General features: G+C 62.2%; 5 pseudogenes; all 5 read left to right on the top strand.

The window, feature by feature from the left end:
- The first annotated feature begins 1,414 nt into the window (after window positions 1-1,414).
- Window positions 1,415-1,533, top strand: LOC142869351 (uncharacterized; annotated as a pseudogene).
- Window positions 1,534-5,429: 3,896 nt separating this feature from the next.
- On the top strand, window positions 5,430-5,548 carry LOC142869350 (uncharacterized; annotated as a pseudogene).
- A 3,855-nt stretch (window positions 5,549-9,403) lies between these two features.
- On the top strand, window positions 9,404-9,522 carry LOC142869349 (uncharacterized; annotated as a pseudogene).
- A 3,850-nt stretch (window positions 9,523-13,372) lies between these two features.
- LOC142869348 (uncharacterized) lies at window positions 13,373-13,491 on the top strand (annotated as a pseudogene).
- Window positions 13,492-17,347: 3,856 nt separating this feature from the next.
- LOC142869347 (uncharacterized) lies at window positions 17,348-17,466 on the top strand (annotated as a pseudogene).
- Window positions 17,467-21,020: the final 3,554 nt, after the last annotated feature.

Here is a 21,020-nt window from a genome sequence, read left to right as displayed (position 1 = left end):
AGTAGAGGAGCAGGAAGGGGAAGGGGGTGGCCATGCGAGGGGACACTTTCAGGCCAAGTCCCAGCTTCAGTCTGATCCTCCTGGGAACCCCGGGGTGGACATCACACCTCCTGGTTGCCCCGCTCTGAGACAAGGAGCCGGGCTTCGCATTCCCACAGCAGCCAGTCGTGGGCTGAGGACACCTGGGGCGTTGGGAACTCCCTGGCTTCTCCTTGGTTTAACATCTGGAGCTGCTTGTGAATTGTGCCGCCACACACACCCGAGTGCAGGTGTCTTCCGCACAGACTGCGGGCCTCGCTCTTCTGAATGCCGCTAGCTCGCGACCCACCCACGGGAGAACCTGGTCAGGGTACTTTCTCTCAGGGGCAGACTCTGATCCGGGCGGGCTACCGGTGTCTCTGTTTGCTCCTTTCTTTCTTCCACTTCGGGAAAGGCTTCCTTACTGGGTGTGGAAATCTCCTATGCCTTTCCTCGCCTATTCTGTCAGCTCTAAAATTCTCTTTCGGTTGCCACCCTCACAGATGGATTAGGAAACTCTTTGCGGTGCACTCATTAGTGAAATGACCTCAATGACGCTGGAATCCAATATCTAATCGCCGATTTTTAGCGAGTCCACACGCCAGGGTGGTTGGGGTCCAGTGCAGCCCCGGCCAGGTCCAGGCCCCTTGGACTGGGCCACAGGAGGACAAAGAGGAGGGTCCCGGCCCCCACGGTAGGTAGAGGTGCGGGCAGTTCTCCAAGGGCTTGGGTGTTTTCCAGAGGGAGGAGATGGAGGGGACTGATTTCTTCAGCGCCCCACAAACCACGCCACCCCACCCCACCCATGGGACACATCCCGAGAGAGAGAGAGAGAGAGAGAGAGAGAGAGAGAGAGAGAGAGAGAGAGAGAGAGAGAGAGAGAGAGAGAGAGAGAGAGAGACGCCCCATACACTGGCTCCCCTCCCCCGTGCGCTGTGCCCCAGCCCTGGCCCGGGGGAATAGGCGGCCGCCGGGCCACAGGGTGGGGGGCGCAGCTGAAAGGGGTTGTGGGGGAGGGCCGCCCCTGGCTGGGGTCAAAGGGCGAGCGCCCCGCCCCTCCCGCCCGTGCGAGCTGGGGGTGGGGGGCGGGGAGGTGAAGGAGGCCAGGCAAGGAGAGGAGGGGGGCTTGAAGGTCTCCACCTTGGCGGGTCCAGCCGTGGAGGCGCATCTTGTGTGAGTGTGAGTGAGTGAGTGAGTGTGAGTGTGAGTGTGTGTGTATACAGAGACAGCCCCCAACCCCGGCCCGCCCCGCCTGTCACCCCCGTCCCTCGGAGCCCGCGGGACCCGGCCGGCGAACTCAACAGGCCCGACCCGGCGCGGGGCCTGGGGCGGGAGGCGGCGGCGGGGAAGCGCAGAGAGGCTCGGCTTCTTGAGCGGGGCAGGGGCGCCCTCCGCCGTCCACGGCCACACCACCCCGAACGCGCCCGATCCCGTCTGGTCTCGGAAGCTAAGCAGGCTCGGGCCTGGTTAGAACTTGGATGGGAGACCGCCCGGGAATACCGGGTGCCGTAGGCTTCTTCTTTTTTTTTTTGCCTCTGGTTCTGTCGCGTTTCTGGGAGTGCGGGGGCGGCCCGGGGTGGGGGTGACCCCCACCCTCAGCGTCCGCCGCGGTGCCTGGCGCGCCCCAGCCCGCACCGTGGGGCCTCCTCTTGTCCCGAGCCGCGACACCGCCGCCACGCGGCAGCATGCGTGGCTTCTGGACAGTCAGGTCTCAGACCAAAGGTCTGCTCTGTGGGAGCCGACACGCTGGAGGAAACCTTGAGAGTCTGAGAGGGGAGGGAGTTCCAGAAGAAGGCCAGGATGTCATTTTGAGGGAGTATGTGACCAGAACTCGTCCCGTTGCTTTTGGGGTTCTATGGGCTACACGTAGGAATCTTTGGTGGTGGCACCTGATGTTGGGGGATCCGGAGTCACACCCAGACCTGCTCCACAGGCCTCCTTTTACTTTTCTCTTCGGATTCATTTTTTTTTTTTTTTTTTGAGACAGAGTCTCGGTTTGGTGCCCAGGCTAGAGTGAGTGCCGTGGCGTCAGCCTAGCTCACAGCAACTTCAAACTCCTGGGCTCCAGTGATCCTTCTGCCTCAGCCTCCCGGGTAGCTGGGACTGCAGGCATGCGCCACCATGCCCCGCTAATTTTTATATATATATCAGTTGGCCAATTAATTCCTTTCTATTTATAGTAGAGACGGGGTCTCGCTCTTGCTCAGGCTGGTTTTGAACTCCTGACCTTGAGCAATCCGCCCGCCTCGGCCTCCCAAGAGCTAGGATTACAGGCGTGAGCCACAGCGCCCGGCCGGATTCATTATTTTTAAAAAGTGTCTCTTATCTCTATTATTGCATTTTCTTTTCTCTCTCTTTTCAAGCAGATGATGGGAGTCCAAGTATTAAGGTGACATGTGTTGCCCGTGCCCCCCTCCCCCCCCCGTGTTCTTATTCATTTACCTCTCATGTTGCTCCAGCATATTGTGGGGGCACCAATGTTAAGGTCGGGTGCGTTGCCCTCTCCCAGCCTCCCCCCTCGGGTCAGAGCTTCAAGTGCGCCCATCCCCCAGTCGGTGCGTCAGAGCTTCAAGTGCGCCCATCCCCCAGTGGGTGCGTACCCACCCCATTCCTAATGGATGTGTATGCCCATCTCCTCCCCCCACCCGCCCGACACCCACCCGAAGAAGGTGATTCCTCTGTGTCCACTTAGGTGTCCATCGGTTCGTACCCATTTGCTGGTGAGCGCGAGCACGTGGTGCTCGTGTGTCCATTCTTGGGATACTTGGCTTACTGGAACGGGTTCCAGCTCTGGCCAGGAGAACCACGAGAGGTGCCCCCTCACCGCTGCTCCTCATAGCCGAATAGCACTCCGTGGTGTCCACGCGCCACATTTTATTTACCCACTCGTGGGTCGATGGGCACTCGGGTGGCTTCCAGGTCTTTGCGATTGTGACTTGTGCCCTGACACTAACCCTAACCCTTACCCAGCCCGTCTCCTCCACGGCCCCTGCCTGACTGACTCCTTCCCGCCCGGCCTATCACCTGTCACCGTCCTCTGCCCCTGCCTGACACGCTCCTCCCCGCCCGGGCCGTCACCGTCCTCGGCCCCTGCCTGACGGGGCTCCTCCGTCGCCTGGGCCTTCCAAGGGCTTGGTGTGGACGCTGGTTCCAGGACGCCCTCCCAGGAACCCGGTAGCAGGGCGGCCGCAGCGTCTCGCGCAACCCAACCGTCCGCCGGCTGGCCGCCATCGCTAAGTGGCCTGCGGGGGACGTGCTCCCGCTGTGCCGTGGGGGCCCAGCCTGGTGTCTTCTCTGAGGCCCCGCGGCTGCCGCTCCCCGCAAGGGGATAGCCGCGGAGGTGGGGACCGCCTCCTCATGGGGACGTACACCCAGCTCTCCACGTCGGATTCCGGGGCTCTCTGTCCTGCCAGAAGGCCCAGCTGGCCTGCGGGTCCTTAGAGTGGCAAAAACATCCGAAAACTGAGATTGAGGGTCCGGTGGGTGTCTGCACTTTTGTGCTGGGCACCCCAGGGAGGCCCGGTGGCTGGCTGGACAACGCGGTCTGCTGGGCTGGGGGGGGGGTTTGGAGGAGCAACTGATGCCCTTTGCACTTTGGGTAGCAAGTGTCTGAGGTGTCTCTGGGCCCTGTGCCATGTGGGGGCGGGGGCGGGGGCGGGGTGGGAGGAGGAGGAGGAGGAGGAGGAGGAGGAGGAGGAGGAGGTGGGAAGGGCCGTGGCCTGCAGTCGTGTTCCCCGGGGTGGCACAGCATGTGGCTTCTTCCACAGGCTGCTTGGCCTGGGCTCCCTGCACCTGGGCCTTTGGAGGACTGGCCCTGTGCTTGCCAACACTTCCTGCAGGGACCCAGAGCTGGGAGGTTGCATCTCTCAGCCCTGGGTCGGGCAGAGCCCCAGCGGGCCATGCCCACAACCTCTCTCAGCAGGGGTCCCCCAGAAGGCTCCTTTGGGACCAGGATTCTCTTGCGGGTGACTCTTTAAGGTCTGGCCCCTGGATGGAGGGGCACCAGGAGTAGAGGAGCAGGAAGGGGAAGGGGGTGGCCATGCGAGGGGACACTTTCAGGCCAAGTCCCAGCTTCAGTCTGATCCTCCTGGGAACCCCGGGGTGGACATCACACCTCCTGGTTGCCCCGCTCTGAGACAAGGAGCCGGGCTTCGCATTCCCACAGCAGCCAGTCGTGGGCTGAGGACACCTGGGGCGTTGGGAACTCCCTGGCTTCTCCTTGGTTTAACATCTGGAGCTGCTTGTGAATTGTGCCGCCACACACACCCGAGTGCAGGTGTCTTCCGCACAGACTGCGGGCCTCGCTCTTCTGAATGCCGCTAGCTCGCGACCCACCCACGGGAGAACCTGGTCAGGGTACTTTCTCTCAGGGGCAGACTCTGATCCGGGCGGGCTACCGGTGTCTCTGTTTGCTCCTTTCTTTCTTCCACTTCGGGAAAGGCTTCCTTACTGGGTGTGGAAATCTCCTATGCCTTTCCTCGCCTATTCTGTCAGCTCTAAAATTCTCTTTCGGTTGCCACCCTCACAGATGGATTAGGAAACTCTTTGCGGTGCACTCATTAGTGAAATGACCTCAATGACGCTGGAATCCAATATCTAATCGCCGATTTTTAGCGAGTCCACACGCCAGGGTGGTTGGGGTCCAGTGCAGCCCCGGCCAGGTCCAGGCCCCTTGGACTGGGCCACAGGAGGACAAAGAGGAGGGTCCCGGCCCCCACGGTAGGTAGAGGTGCGGGCAGTTCTCCAAGGGCTTGGGTGTTTTCCAGAGGGAGGAGATGGAGGGGACTGATTTCTTCAGCGCCCCACAAACCACGCCACCCCACCCCACCCATGGGACACATCCCGAGAGAGAGAGAGAGAGAGAGAGAGAGAGAGAGAGAGAGAGAGAGAGAGAGAGAGAGAGAGAGAGAGAGAGACGCCCCATACACTGGCTCCCCTCCCCCGTGCGCTGTGCCCCAGCCCTGGCCCGGGGGAATAGGCGGCCGCCGGGCCACAGGGTGGGGGGCGCAGCTGAAAGGGGTTGTGGGGGAGGGCCGCCCCTGGCTGGGGTCAAAGGGCGAGCGCCCCGCCCCTCCCGCCCGTGCGAGCTGGGGGTGGGGGGCGGGGAGGTGAAGGAGGCCAGGCAAGGAGAGGAGGGGGGCTTGAAGGTCTCCACCTTGGCGGGTCCAGCCGTGGAGGCGCATCTTGTGTGAGTGTGAGTGAGTGAGTGAGTGTGAGTGTGAGTGTGTGTGTATACAGAGACAGCCCCCAACCCCGGCCCGCCCCGCCTGTCACCCCCGTCCCTCGGAGCCCGCGGGACCCGGCCGGCGAACTCAACAGGCCCGACCCGGCGCGGGGCCTGGGGCGGGAGGCGGCGGCGGGGAAGCGCAGAGAGGCTCGGCTTCTTGAGCGGGGCAGGGGCGCCCTCCGCCGTCCACGGCCACACCACCCCGAACGCGCCCGATCCCGTCTGGTCTCGGAAGCTAAGCAGGCTCGGGCCTGGTTAGAACTTGGATGGGAGACCGCCCGGGAATACCGGGTGCCGTAGGCTTCTTCTTTTTTTTTTTGCCTCTGGTTCTGTCGCGTTTCTGGGAGTGCGGGGGCGGCCCGGGGTGGGGGTGACCCCCACCCTCAGCGTCCGCCGCGGTGCCTGGCGCGCCCCAGCCCGCACCGTGGGGCCTCCTCTTGTCCCGAGCCGCGACACCGCCGCCACGCGGCAGCATGCGTGGCTTCTGGACAGTCAGGTCTCAGACCAAAGGTCTGCTCTGTGGGAGCCGACACGCTGGAGGAAACCTTGAGAGTCTGAGAGGGGAGGGAGTTCCAGAAGAAGGCCAGGATGTCATTTTGAGGGAGTATGTGACCAGAACTCGTCCCGTTGCTTTTGGGGTTCTATGGGCTACACGTAGGAATCTTTGGTGGTGGCACCTGATGTTGGGGGATCCGGAGTCACACCCAGACCTGCTCCACAGGCCTCCTTTTACTTTTCTCTTCGGATTCATTTTTTTTTTTTTTTTTTTGAGACAGAGTCTCGGTTTGGTGCCCAGGCTAGAGTGAGTGCCGTGGCGTCAGCCTAGCTCACAGCAACTTCAAACTCCTGGGCTCCAGTGATCCTTCTGCCTCAGCCTCCCGGGTAGCTGGGACTGCAGGCATGCGCCACCATGCCCCGCTAATTTTTATATATATATCAGTTGGCCAATTAATTCCTTTCTATTTATAGTAGAGACGGGGTCTCGCTCTTGCTCAGGCTGGTTTTGAACTCCTGACCTTGAGCAATCCGCCCGCCTCGGCCTCCCAAGAGCTAGGATTACAGGCGTGAGCCACAGCGCCCGGCCGGATTCATTATTTTTAAAAAGTGTCTCTTATCTCTATTATTGCATTTTCTTTTCTCTCTCTTTTCAAGCAGATGATGGGAGTCCAAGTATTAAGGTGACATGTGTTGCCCGTGCCCCCCTCCCCCCCCGTGTTCTTATTCATTTACCTCTCATGTTGCTCCAGCATATTGTGGGGGCACCAATGTTAAGGTCGGGTGCGTTGCCCTCTCCCAGCCTCCCCCCTCGGGTCAGAGCTTCAAGTGCGCCCATCCCCCAGTCGGTGCGTACCCACCCCATTCCTAATGGATGTGTATGCCCATCCCCTCCCCCCACCCGCCCGACACCCACCCGAAGAAGGTGATTCCTCTGTGTCCACTTAGGTGTCCATCGGTTCGTACCCATTTGCTGGTGAGCGCGAGCACGTGGTGCTCGTGTGTCCATTCTTGGGATACTTGGCTTACTGGAACGGGTTCCAGCTCTGGCCAGGAGAACCACGAGAGGTGCCCCCTCACCGCTGCTCCTCATAGCCGAATAGCACTCCGTGGTGTCCACGCGCCACATTTTATTTACCCACTCGTGGGTCGATGGGCACTCGGGTGGCTTCCAGGTCTTTGCGATTGTGACTTGTGCCCTGACACTAACCCTAACCCTTACCCAGCCCGTCTCCTCCACGGCCCCTGCCTGACTGACTCCTTCCCGCCCGGCCTATCACCTGTCACCGTCCTCTGCCCCTGCCTGACACGCTCCTCCCCGCCCGGGCCGTCACCGTCCTCGGCCCCTGCCTGACGGGGCTCCTCCGTCGCCTGGGCCTTCCAAGGGCTTGGTGTGGACGCTGGTTCCAGGACGCCCTCCCAGGAACCCGGTAGCAGGGCGGCCGCAGCGTCTCGCGCAACCCAACCGTCCGCCGGCTGGCCGCCATCGCTAAGTGGCCTGCGGGGGACGTGCTCCCGCTGTGCCGTGGGGGCCCAGCCTGGTGTCTTCTCTGAGGCCCCGCGGCTGCCGCTCCCCGCAAGGGGATAGCCGCGGAGGTGGGGACCGCCTCCTCATGGGGACGTACACCCAGCTCTCCACGTCGGATTCCGGGGCTCTCTGTCCTGCCAGAAGGCCCAGCTGGCCTGCGGGTCCTTAGAGTGGCAAAAACATCCGAAAACTGAGATTGAGGGTCCGGTGGGTGTCTGCACTTTTGTGCTGGGCACCCCAGGGAGGCCCGGTGGCTGGCTGGACAACGCGGTCTGCTGGGCTGGGGGGGGGGTTTGGAGGAGCAACTGATGCCCTTTGCACTTTGGGTAGCAAGTGTCTGAGGTGTCTCTGGGCCCTGTGCCATGTGGGGGCGGGGGCGGGGGCGGGGTGGGAGGAGGAGGAGGAGGAGGAGGAGGAGGAGGAGGAGGAGGTGGGAAGGGCCGTGGCCTGCAGTCGTGTTCCCCGGGGTGGCACAGCATGTGGCTTCTTCCACAGGCTGCTTGGCCTGGGCTCCCTGCACCTGGGCCTTTGGAGGACTGGCCCTGTGCTTGCCAACACTTCCTGCAGGGACCCAGAGCTGGGAGGTTGCATCTCTCAGCCCTGGGTCGGGCAGAGCCCCAGCGGGCCATGCCCACAACCTCTCTCAGCAGGGGTCCCCCAGAAGGCTCCTTTGGGACCAGGATTCTCTTGCGGGTGACTCTTTAAGGTCTGGCCCCTGGATGGAGGGGCACCAGGAGTAGAGGAGCAGGAAGGGGAAGGGGGTGGCCATGCGAGGGGACACTTTCAGGCCAAGTCCCAGCTTCAGTCTGATCCTCCTGGGAACCCCGGGGTGGACATCACACCTCCTGGTTGCCCCGCTCTGAGACAAGGAGCCGGGCTTCGCATTCCCACAGCAGCCAGTCGTGGGCTGAGGACACCTGGGGCGTTGGGAACTCCCTGGCTTCTCCTTGGTTTAACATCTGGAGCTGCTTGTGAATTGTGCCGCCACACACACCCGAGTGCAGGTGTCTTCCGCACAGACTGCGGGCCTCGCTCTTCTGAATGCCGCTAGCTCGCGACCCACCCACGGGAGAACCTGGTCAGGGTACTTTCTCTCAGGGGCAGACTCTGATCCGGGCGGGCTACCGGTGTCTCTGTTTGCTCCTTTCTTTCTTCCACTTCGGGAAAGGCTTCCTTACTGGGTGTGGAAATCTCCTATGCCTTTCCTCGCCTATTCTGTCAGCTCTAAAATTCTCTTTCGGTTGCCACCCTCACAGATGGATTAGGAAACTCTTTGCGGTGCACTCATTAGTGAAATGACCTCAATGACGCTGGAATCCAATATCTAATCGCCGATTTTTAGCGAGTCCACACGCCAGGGTGGTTGGGGTCCAGTGCAGCCCCGGCCAGGTCCAGGCCCCTTGGACTGGGCCACAGGAGGACAAAGAGGAGGGTCCCGGCCCCCACGGTAGGTAGAGGTGCGGGCAGTTCTCCAAGGGCTTGGGTGTTTTCCAGAGGGAGGAGATGGAGGGGACTGATTTCTTCAGCGCCCCACAAACCACGCCACCCCACCCCACCCATGGGACACATCCCGAGAGAGAGAGAGAGAGAGAGAGAGAGAGAGAGAGAGAGAGAGAGAGAGAGAGAGAGAGAGAGAGAGACGCCCCATACACTGGCTCCCCTCCCCCGTGCGCTGTGCCCCAGCCCTGGCCCGGGGGAATAGGCGGCCGCCGGGCCACAGGGTGGGGGGCGCAGCTGAAAGGGGTTGTGGGGGAGGGCCGCCCCTGGCTGGGGTCAAAGGGCGAGCGCCCCGCCCCTCCCGCCCGTGCGAGCTGGGGGTGGGGGGCGGGGAGGTGAAGGAGGCCAGGCAAGGAGAGGAGGGGGGCTTGAAGGTCTCCACCTTGGCGGGTCCAGCCGTGGAGGCGCATCTTGTGTGAGTGTGAGTGAGTGAGTGAGTGTGAGTGTGAGTGTGTGTGTATACAGAGACAGCCCCCAACCCCGGCCCGCCCCGCCTGTCACCCCCGTCCCTCGGAGCCCGCGGGACCCGGCCGGCGAACTCAACAGGCCCGACCCGGCGCGGGGCCTGGGGCGGGAGGCGGCGGCGGGGAAGCGCAGAGAGGCTCGGCTTCTTGAGCGGGGCAGGGGCGCCCTCCGCCGTCCACGGCCACACCACCCCGAACGCGCCCGATCCCGTCTGGTCTCGGAAGCTAAGCAGGCTCGGGCCTGGTTAGAACTTGGATGGGAGACCGCCCGGGAATACCGGGTGCCGTAGGCTTCTTCTTTTTTTTTTTGCCTCTGGTTCTGTCGCGTTTCTGGGAGTGCGGGGGCGGCCCGGGGTGGGGGTGACCCCCACCCTCAGCGTCCGCCGCGGTGCCTGGCGCGCCCCAGCCCGCACCGTGGGGCCTCCTCTTGTCCCGAGCCGCGACACCGCCGCCACGCGGCAGCATGCGTGGCTTCTGGACAGTCAGGTCTCAGACCAAAGGTCTGCTCTGTGGGAGCCGACACGCTGGAGGAAACCTTGAGAGTCTGAGAGGGGAGGGAGTTCCAGAAGAAGGCCAGGATGTCATTTTGAGGGAGTATGTGACCAGAACTCGTCCCGTTGCTTTTGGGGTTCTATGGGCTACACGTAGGAATCTTTGGTGGTGGCACCTGATGTTGGGGGATCCGGAGTCACACCCAGACCTGCTCCACAGGCCTCCTTTTACTTTTCTCTTCGGATTCATTTTTTTTTTTTTTTTTTTGAGACAGAGTCTCGGTTTGGTGCCCAGGCTAGAGTGAGTGCCGTGGCGTCAGCCTAGCTCACAGCAACTTCAAACTCCTGGGCTCCAGTGATCCTTCTGCCTCAGCCTCCCGGGTAGCTGGGACTGCAGGCATGCGCCACCATGCCCCGCTAATTTTTATATATATATCAGTTGGCCAATTAATTCCTTTCTATTTATAGTAGAGACGGGGTCTCGCTCTTGCTCAGGCTGGTTTTGAACTCCTGACCTTGAGCAATCCGCCCGCCTCGGCCTCCCAAGAGCTAGGATTACAGGCGTGAGCCACAGCGCCCGGCCGGATTCATTATTTTTAAAAAGTGTCTCTTATCTCTATTATTGCATTTTCTTTTCTCTCTCTTTTCAAGCAGATGATGGGAGTCCAAGTATTAAGGTGACATGTGTTGCCCGTGCCCCCCTCCCCCCCCCGTGTTCTTATTCATTTACCTCTCATGTTGCTCCAGCATATTGTGGGGGCACCAATGTTAAGGTCGGGTGCGTTGCCCTCTCCCAGCCTCCCCCCTCGGGTCAGAGCTTCAAGTGCGCCCATCCCCCAGTCGGTGCGTACCCACCCCATTCCTAATGGATGTGTATGCCCATCCCCTCCCCCCACCCGCCCGACACCCACCCGAAGAAGGTGATTCCTCTGTGTCCACTTAGGTGTCCATCGGTTCGTACCCATTTGCTGGTGAGCGCGAGCACGTGGTGCTCGTGTGTCCATTCTTGGGATACTTGGCTTACTGGAACGGGTTCCAGCTCTGGCCAGGAGAACCACGAGAGGTGCCCCCTCACCGCTGCTCCTCATAGCCGAATAGCACTCCGTGGTGTCCACGCGCCACATTTTATTTACCCACTCGTGGGTCGATGGGCACTCGGGTGGCTTCCAGGTCTTTGCGATTGTGACTTGTGCCCTGACACTAACCCTAACCCTTACCCAGCCCGTCTCCTCCACGGCCCCTGCCTGACTGACTCCTTCCCGCCCGGCCTATCACCTGTCACCGTCCTCTGCCCCTGCCTGACACGCTCCTCCCCGCCCGGGCCGTCACCGTCCTCGGCCCCTGCCTGACGGGGCTCCTCCGTCGCCTGGGCCTTCCAAGGGCTTGGTGTGGACGCTGGTTCCAGGACGCCCTCCCAGGAACCCGGTAGCAGGGCGGCCGCAGCGTCTCGCGCAACCCAACCGTCCGCCGGCTGGCCGCCATCGCTAAGTGGCCTGCGGGGGACGTGCTCCCGCTGTGCCGTGGGGGCCCAGCCTGGTGTCTTCTCTGAGGCCCCGCGGCTGCCGCTCCCCGCAAGGGGATAGCCGCGGAGGTGGGGACCGCCTCCTCATGGGGACGTACACCCAGCTCTCCACGTCGGATTCCGGGGCTCTCTGTCCTGCCAGAAGGCCCAGCTGGCCTGCGGGTCCTTAGAGTGGCAAAAACATCCGAAAACTGAGATTGAGGGTCCGGTGGGTGTCTGCACTTTTGTGCTGGGCACCCCAGGGAGGCCCGGTGGCTGGCTGGACAACGCGGTCTGCTGGGCTGGGGGGGGGGTTTGGAGGAGCAACTGATGCCCTTTGCACTTTGGGTAGCAAGTGTCTGAGGTGTCTCTGGGCCCTGTGCCATGTGGGGGCGGGGGCGGGGGCGGGGTGGGAGGAGGAGGAGGAGGAGGAGGAGGAGGAGGAGGAGGTGGGAAGGGCCGTGGCCTGCAGTCGTGTTCCCCGGGGTGGCACAGCATGTGGCTTCTTCCACAGGCTGCTTGGCCTGGGCTCCCTGCACCTGGGCCTTTGGAGGACTGGCCCTGTGCTTGCCAACACTTCCTGCAGGGACCCAGAGCTGGGAGGTTGCATCTCTCAGCCCTGGGTCGGGCAGAGCCCCAGCGGGCCATGCCCACAACCTCTCTCAGCAGGGGTCCCCCAGAAGGCTCCTTTGGGACCAGGATTCTCTTGCGGGTGACTCTTTAAGGTCTGGCCCCTGGATGGAGGGGCACCAGGAGTAGAGGAGCAGGAAGGGGAAGGGGGTGGCCATGCGAGGGGACACTTTCAGGCCAAGTCCCAGCTTCAGTCTGATCCTCCTGGGAACCCCGGGGTGGACATCACACCTCCTGGTTGCCCCGCTCTGAGACAAGGAGCCGGGCTTCGCATTCCCACAGCAGCCAGTCGTGGGCTGAGGACACCTGGGGCGTTGGGAACTCCCTGGCTTCTCCTTGGTTTAACATCTGGAGCTGCTTGTGAATTGTGCCGCCACACACACCCGAGTGCAGGTGTCTTCCGCACAGACTGCGGGCCTCGCTCTTCTGAATGCCGCTAGCTCGCGACCCACCCACGGGAGAACCTGGTCAGGGTACTTTCTCTCAGGGGCAGACTCTGATCCGGGCGGGCTACCGGTGTCTCTGTTTGCTCCTTTCTTTCTTCCACTTCGGGAAAGGCTTCCTTACTGGGTGTGGAAATCTCCTATGCCTTTCCTCGCCTATTCTGTCAGCTCTAAAATTCTCTTTCGGTTGCCACCCTCACAGATGGATTAGGAAACTCTTTGCGGTGCACTCATTAGTGAAATGACCTCAATGACGCTGGAATCCAATATCTAATCGCCGATTTTTAGCGAGTCCACACGCCAGGGTGGTTGGGGTCCAGTGCAGCCCCGGCCAGGTCCAGGCCCCTTGGACTGGGCCACAGGAGGACAAAGAGGAGGGTCCCGGCCCCCACGGTAGGTAGAGGTGCGGGCAGTTCTCCAAGGGCTTGGGTGTTTTCCAGAGGGAGGAGATGGAGGGGACTGATTTCTTCAGCGCCCCACAAACCACGCCACCCCACCCCACCCATGGGACACATCCCGAGAGAGAGAGAGAGAGAGAGAGAGAGAGAGAGAGAGAGAGAGAGAGAGAGAGAGAGAGAGACGCCCCATACACTGGCTCCCCTCCCCCGTGCGCTGTGCCCCAGCCCTGGCCCGGGGGAATAGGCGGCCGCCGGGCCACAGGGTGGGGGGCGCAGCTGAAAGGGGTTGTGGGGGAGGGCCGCCCCTGGCTGGGGTCAAAGGGCGAGCGCCCCGCCCCTCCCGCCCGTGCGAGCTGGGGGTGGGGGGCGGGGAGGTGAAGGAGGCCAGGCAAGGAGAGGAGGGGGGCTTGAAGGTCTCCACCTTGGCGGGTCCAGCCGTGGAGGCGCATCTTGTGTGAGTGTGAGTGAGTGAGTGAGTGTGAGTGTGAGTGTGTGTGTATACAGAGACAGCCCCCAACCCCGGCCCGCCCCGCCTGTCACCCCCGTCCCTCGGAGCCCGCGGGACCCGGCCGGCGAACTCAACAGGCCCGACCCGGCGCGGGGCCTGGGGCGGGGGGAGGAGGCGGCGGGGAAGCGCAGAGAGGCTCGGCTTCTTGAGCGGGGCAGGGGCGCCCTCCGCCGTCCACGGCCACACCACCCCGAACGCGCCCGATCCCGTCTGGTCTCGGAAGCTAAGCAGGCTCGGGCCTGGTTAGAACTTGGATGGGAGACCGCCCGGGAATACCGGGTGCCGTAGGCTTCTTCTTTTTTTTTTTGCCTCTGGTTCTGTCGCGTTTCTGGGAGTGCGGGGGCGGCCCGGGGTGGGGGTGACCCCCACCCTCAGCGTCCGCCGCGGTGCCTGGCGCGCCCCAGCCCGCACCGTGGGGCCTCCTCTTGTCCCGAGCCGCGACACCGCCGCCACGCGGCAGCATGCGTGGCTTCTGGACAGTCAGGTCTCAGACCAAAGGTCTGCTCTGTGGGAGCCGACACGCTGGAGGAAACCTTGAGAGTCTGAGAGGGGAGGGAGTTCCAGAAGAAGGCCAGGATGTCATTTTGAGGGAGTATGTGACCAGAACTCGTCCCGTTGCTTTTGGGGTTCTATGGGCTACACGTAGGAATCTTTGGTGGTGGCACCTGATGTTGGGGGATCCGGAGTCACACCCAGACCTGCTCCACAGGCCTCCTTTTACTTTTCTCTTCGGATTCATTTTTTTTTTTTTTTTTTTTGAGACAGAGTCTCGGTTTGGTGCCCAGGCTAGAGTGAGTGCCGTGGCGTCAGCCTAGCTCACAGCAACTTCAAACTCCTGGGCTCCAGTGATCCTTCTGCCTCAGCCTCCCGGGTAGCTGGGACTGCAGGCATGCGCCACCATGCCCCGCTAATTTTTATATATATATCAGTTGGCCAATTAATTCCTTTCTATTTATAGTAGAGACGGGGTCTCGCTCTTGCTCAGGCTGGTTTTGAACTCCTGACCTTGAGCAATCCGCCCGCCTCGGCCTCCCAAGAGCTAGGATTACAGGCGTGAGCCACAGCGCCCGGCCGGATTCATTATTTTTAAAAAGTGTCTCTTATCTCTATTATTGCATTTTCTTTTCTCTCTCTTTTCAAGCAGATGATGGGAGTCCAAGTATTAAGGTGACATGTGTTGCCCGTGCCCCCCTCCCCCCCCGTGTTCTTATTCATTTACCTCTCATGTTGCTCCAGCATATTGTGGGGGCACCAATGTTAAGGTCGGGTGCGTTGCCCTCTCCCAGCCTCCCCCCTCGGGTCAGAGCTTCAAGTGCGCCCATCCCCCAGTCGGTGCGTACCCACCCCATTCCTAATGGATGTGTATGCCCATCCCCTCCCCCCACCCGCCCGACACCCACCCGAAGAAGGTGATTCCTCTGTGTCCACTTAGGTGTCCATCGGTTCGTACCCATTTGCTGGTGAGCGCGAGCACGTGGTGCTCGTGTGTCCATTCTTGGGATACTTGGCTTACTGGAACGGGTTCCAGCTCTGGCCAGGAGAACCACGAGAGGTGCCCCCTCACCGCTGCTCCTCATAGCCGAATAGCACTCCGTGGTGTCCACGCGCCACATTTTATTTACCCACTCGTGGGTCGATGGGCACTCGGGTGGCTTCCAGGTCTTTGCGATTGTGACTTGTGCCCTGACACTAACCCTAACCCTTACCCAGCCCGTCTCCTCCACGGCCCCTGCCTGACTGACTCCTTCCCGCCCGGCCTATCACCTGTCACCGTCCTCTGCCCCTGCCTGACACGCTCCTCCCCGCCCGGGCCGTCACCGTCCTCGGCCCCTGCCTGACGGGGCTCCTCCGTCGCCTGGGCCTTCCAAGGGCTTGGTGTGGACGCTGGTTCCAGGACGCCCTCCCAGGAACCCGGTAGCAGGGCGGCCGCAGCGTCTCGCGCAACCCAACCGTCCGCCGGCTGGCCGCCATCGCTAAGTGGCCTGCGGGGGACGTGCTCCCGCTGTGCCGTGGGGGCCCAGCCTGGTGTCTTCTCTGAGGCCCCGCGGCTGCCGCTCCCCGCAAGGGGATAGCCGCGGAGGTGGGGACCGCCTCCTCATGGGGACGTACACCCAGCTCTCCACGTCGGATTCCGGGGCTCTCTGTCCTGCCAGAAGGCCCAGCTGGCCTGCGGGTCCTTAGAGTGGCAAAAACATCCGAAAACTGAGATTGAGGGTCCGGTGGGTGTCTGCACTTTTGTGCTGGGCACCCCAGGGAGGCCCGGTGGCTGGCTGGACAACGCGGTCTGCTGGGCTGGGGGGGGGGTTTGGAGGAGCAACTGATGCCCTTTGCACTTTGGGTAGCAAGTGTCTGAGGTGTCTCTGGGCCCTGTGCCATGTGGGGGCGGGGGCGGGGGCGGGGTGGGAGGAGGAGGAGGAGGAGGAGGAGGAGGAGGAGGAGGAGGTGGGAAGGGCCGTGGCCTGCAGTCGTGTTCCCCGGGGTGGCACAGCATGTGGCTTCTTCCACAGGCTGCTTGGCCTGGGCTCCCTGCACCTGGGCCTTTGGAGGACTGGCCCTGTGCTTGCCAACACTTCCTGCAGGGACCCAGAGCTGGGAGGTTGCATCTCTCAGCCCTGGGTCGGGCAGAGCCCCAGCGGGCCATGCCCACAACCTCTCTCAGCAGGGGTCCCCCAGAAGGCTCCTTTGGGACCAGGATTCTCTTGCGGGTGACTCTTTAAGGTCTGGCCCCTGGATGGAGGGGCACCAGGAGTAGAGGAGCAGGAAGGGGAAGGGGGTGGCCATGCGAGGGGACACTTTCAGGCCAAGTCCCAGCTTCAGTCTGATCCTCCTGGGAACCCCGGGGTGGACATCACACCTCCTGGTTGCCCCGCTCTGAGACAAGGAGCCGGGCTTCGCATTCCCACAGCAGCCAGTCGTGGGCTGAGGACACCTGGGGCGTTGGGAACTCCCTGGCTTCTCCTTGGTTTAACATCTGGAGCTGCTTGTGAATTGTGCCGCCACACACACCCGAGTGCAGGTGTCTTCCGCACAGACTGCGGGCCTCGCTCTTCTGAATGCCGCTAGCTCGCGACCCACCCACGGGAGAACCTGGTCAGGGTACTTTCTCTCAGGGGCAGACTCTGATCCGGGCGGGCTACCGGTGTCTCTGTTTGCTCCTTTCTTTCTTCCACTTCGGGAAAGGCTTCCTTACTGGGTGTGGAAATCTCCTATGCCTTTCCTCGCCTATTCTGTCAGCTCTAAAATTCTCTTTCGGTTGCCACCCTCACAGATGGATTAGGAAACTCTTTGCGGTGCACTCATTAGTGAAATGACCTCAATGACGCTGGAATCCAATATCTAATCGCCGATTTTTAGCGAGTCCACACGCCAGGGTGGTTGGGGTCCAGTGCAGCCCCGGCCAGGTCCAGGCCCCTTGGACTGGGCCACAGGAGGACAAAGAGGAGGGTCCCGGCCCCCACGGTAGGTAGAGGTGCGGGCAGTTCTCCAAGGGCTTGGGTGTTTTCCAGAGGGAGGAGATGGAGGGGACTGATTTCTTCAGCGCCCCACAAACCACGCCACCCCACCCCACCCATGGGACACATCCCGAGAGAGAGAGAGAGAGAGAGAGAGAGAGAGAGAGAGAGAGAGAGAGAGAGAGAGAGAGAGAGAGAGACGCCCCATACACTGGCTCCCCTCCCCCGTGCGCTGTGCCCCAGCCCTGGCCCGGGGGAATAGGCGGCCGCCGGGCCACAGGGTGGGGGGCGCAGCTGAAAGGGGTTGTGGGGGAGGGCCGCCCCTGGCTGGGGTCAAAGGGCGAGCGCCCCGCCCCTCCCGCCCGTGCGAGCTGGGGGTGGGGGGCGGGGAGGTGAAGGAGGCCAGGCAAGGAGAGGAGGGGGGCTTGAAGGTCTCCACCTTGGCGGGTCCAGCCGTGGAGGCGCATCTTGTGTGAGTGTGAGTGAGTGAGTGAGTGTGAGTGTGAGTGTGTGTGTATACAGAGACAGCCCCCAACCCCGGCCCGCCCCGCCTGTCACCCCCGTCCCTCGGAGCCCGCGGGACCCGGCCGGCGAACTCAACAGGCCCGACCCGGCGCGGGGCCTGGGGCGGGAGGCGGCGGCGGGGAAGCGCAGAGAGGCTCGGCTTCTTGAGCGGGGCAGGGGCGCCCTCCGCCGTCCACGGCCACACCACCCCGAACGCGCCCGATCCCGTCTGGTCTCGGAAGCTAAGCAGGCTCGGGCCTGGTTAGAACTTGGATGGGAGACCGCCCGGGAATACCGGGTGCCGTAGGCTTCTTCTTTTTTTTTTTGCCTCTGGTTCTGTCGCGTTTCTGGGAGTGCGGGGGCGGCCCGGGGTGGGGGTGACCCCCACCCTCAGCGTCCGCCGCGGTGCCTGGCGCGCCCCAGCCCGCACCGTGGGGCCTCCTCTTGTCCCGAGCCGCGACACCGCCGCCACGCGGCAGCATGCGTGGCTTCTGGACAGTCAGGTCTCAGACCAAAGGTCTGCTCTGTGGGAGCCGACACGCTGGAGGAAACCTTGAGAGTCTGAGAGGGGAGGGAGTTCCAGAAGAAGGCCAGGATGTCATTTTGAGGGAGTATGTGACCAGAACTCGTCCCGTTGCTTTTGGGGTTCTATGGGCTACACGTAGGAATCTTTGGTGGTGGCACCTGATGTTGGGGGATCCGGAGTCACACCCAGACCTGCTCCACAGGCCTCCTTTTACTTTTCTCTTCGGATTCATTTTTTTTTTTTTTTTTTTGAGACAGAGTCTCGGTTTGGTGCCCAGGCTAGAGTGAGTGCCGTGGCGTCAGCCTAGCTCACAGCAACTTCAAACTCCTGGGCTCCAGTGATCCTTCTGCCTCAGCCTCCCGGGTAGCTGGGACTGCAGGCATGCGCCACCATGCCCCGCTAATTTTTATATATATATCAGTTGGCCAATTAATTCCTTTCTATTTATAGTAGAGACGGGGTCTCGCTCTTGCTCAGGCTGGTTTTGAACTCCTGACCTTGAGCAATCCGCCCGCCTCGGCCTCCCAAGAGCTAGGATTACAGGCGTGAGCCACAGCGCCCGGCCGGATTCATTATTTTTAAAAAGTGTCTCTTATCTCTATTATTGCATTTTCTTTTCTCTCTCTTTTCAAGCAGATGATGGGAGTCCAAGTATTAAGGTGACATGTGTTGCCCGTGCCCCCCTCCCCCCCCGTGTTCTTATTCATTTACCTCTCATGTTGCTCCAGCATATTGTGGGGGCACCAATGTTAAGGTCGGGTGCGTTGCCCTCTCCCAGCCTCCCCCCTCGGGTCAGAGCTTCAAGTGCGCCCATCCCCCAGTCGGTGCGTACCCACCCCATTCCTAATGGATGTGTATGCCCATCCCCTCCCCCCACCCGCCCGACACCCACCCGAAGAAGGTGATTCCTCTGTGTCCACTTAGGTGTCCATCGGTTCGTACCCATTTGCTGGTGAGCGCGAGCACGTGGTGCTCGTGTGTCCATTCTTGGGATACTTGGCTTACTGGAACGGGTTCCAGCTCTGGCCAGGAGAACCACGAGAGGTGCCCCCTCACCGCTGCTCCTCATAGCCGAATAGCACTCCGTGGTGTCCACGCGCCACATTTTATTTACCCACTCGTGGGTCGATGGGCACTCGGGTGGCTTCCAGGTCTTTGCGATTGTGACTTGTGCCCTGACACTAACCCTAACCCTTACCCAGCCCGTCTCCTCCACGGCCCCTGCCTGACTGACTCCTTCCCGCCCGGCCTATCACCTGTCACCGTCCTCTGCCCCTGCCTGACACGCTCCTCCCCGCCCGGGCCGTCACCGTCCTCGGCCCCTGCCTGACGGGGCTCCTCCGTCGCCTGGGCCTTCCAAGGGCTTGGTGTGGACGCTGGTTCCAGGACGCCCTCCCAGGAACCCGGTAGCAGGGCGGCCGCAGCGTCTCGCGCAACCCAACCGTCCGCCGGCTGGCCGCCATCGCTAAGTGGCCTGCGGGGGACGTGCTCCCGCTGTGCCGTGGGGGCCCAGCCTGGTGTCTTCTCTGAGGCCCCGCGGCTGCCGCTCCCCGCAAGGGGATAGCCGCGGAGGTGGGGACCGCCTCCTCATGGGGACGTACACCCAGCTCTCCACGTCGGATTCCGGGGCTCTCTGTCCTGCCAGAAGGCCCAGCTGGCCTGCGGGTCCTTAGAGTGGCAAAAACATCCGAAAACTGAGATTGAGGGTCCGGTGGGTGTCTGCACTTTTGTGCTGGGCACCCCAGGGAGGCCCGGTGGCTGGCTGGACAACGCGGTCTGCTGGGCTGGGGGGGGGGTTTGGAGGAGCAACTGATGCCCTTTGCACTTTGGGTAGCAAGTGTCTGAGGTGTCTCTGGGCCCTGTGCCATGTGGGGGCGGGGGCGGGGGCGGGGTGGGAGGAGGAGGAGGAGGAGGAGGAGGAGGAGGAGGAGGAGGTGGGAAGGGCCGTGGCCTGCAGTCGTGTTCCCCGGGGTGGCACAGCATGTGGCTTCTTCCACAGGCTGCTTGGCCTGGGCTCCCTGCACCTGGGCCTTTGGAGGACTGGCCCTGTGCTTGCCAACACTTCCTGCAGGGACCCAGAGCTGGGAGGTTGCATCTCTCAGCCCTGGGTCGGGCAGAGCCCCAGCGGGCCATGCCCACAACCTCTCTCAGCAGGGGTCCCCCAGAAGGCTCCTTTGGGACCAGGATTCTCTTGCGGGTGACTCTTTAAGGTCTGGCCCCTGGATGGAGGGGCACCAGGAGTAGAGGAGCAGGAAGGGGAAGGGGGTGGCCATGCGAGGGGACACTTTCAGGCCAAGTCCCAGCTTCAGTCTGATCCTCCTGGGAACCCCGGGGTGGACATCACACCTCCTGGTTGCCCCGCTCTGAGACAAGGAGCCGGGCTTCGCATTCCCACAGCAGCCAGTCGTGGGCTGAGGACACCTGGGGCGTTGGGAACTCCCTGGCTTCTCCTTGGTTTAACATCTGGAGCTGCTTGTGAATTGTGCCGCCACACACACCCGAGTGCAGGTGTCTTCCGCACAGACTGCGGGCCTCGCTCTTCTGAATGCCGCTAGCTCGCGACCCACCCACGGGAGAACCTGGTCAGGGTACTTTCTCTCAGGGGCAGACTCTGATCCGGGCGGGCTACCGGTGTCTCTGTTTGCTCCTTTCTTTCTTCCACTTCGGGAAAGGCTTCCTTACTGGGTGTGGAAATCTCCTATGCCTTTCCTCGCCTATTCTGTCAGCTCTAAAATTCTCTTTCGGTTGCCACCCTCACAGATGGATTAGGAAACTCTTTGCGGTGCACTCATTAGTGAAATGACCTCAATGACGCTGGAATCCAATATCTAATCGCCGATTTTTAGCGAGTCCACACGCCAGGGTGGTTGGGGTCCAGTGCAGCCCCGGCCAGGTCCAGGCCCCTTGGACTGGGCCACAGGAGGACAAAGAGGAGGGTCCCGGCCCCCACGGTAGGTAGAGGTGCGGGCAGTTCTCCAAGGGCTTGGGTGTTTTCCAGAGGGAGGAGATGGAGGGGACTGATTTCTTCAGCGCCCCACAAACCACGCCACCCCACCCCACCCATGGGACACATCCCGAGAGAGAGAGAGAGAGAGAGAGAGAGAGAGAGAGAGAGAGAGAGAGAGAGAGAGAGAGAGAGAGAGACGCCCCATACACTGGCTCCCCTCCCCCGTGCGCTGTGCCCCAGCCCTGGCCCGGGGGAATAGGCGGCCGCCGGGCCACAGGGTGGGGGGCGCAGCTGAAAGGGGTTGTGGGGGAGGGCCGCCCCTGGCTGGGGTCAAAGGGCGAGCGCCCCGCCCCTCCCGCCCGTGCGAGCTGGGGGTGGGGGGCGGGGAGGT

The sequence above is a fragment of the Microcebus murinus genome, unplaced genomic scaffold, assembly GCF_040939455.1.
Source record: "Microcebus murinus isolate Inina unplaced genomic scaffold, M.murinus_Inina_mat1.0 scaf071_hap2_Mmur4.0, whole genome shotgun sequence".
NCBI classification, from domain to species: Eukaryota; Metazoa; Chordata; class Mammalia; order Primates; family Cheirogaleidae; genus Microcebus; species Microcebus murinus.
The sequence above is the reverse complement of the archived record's forward strand: the minus strand, read 5'-3'. Positions and strand labels throughout refer to the sequence as shown.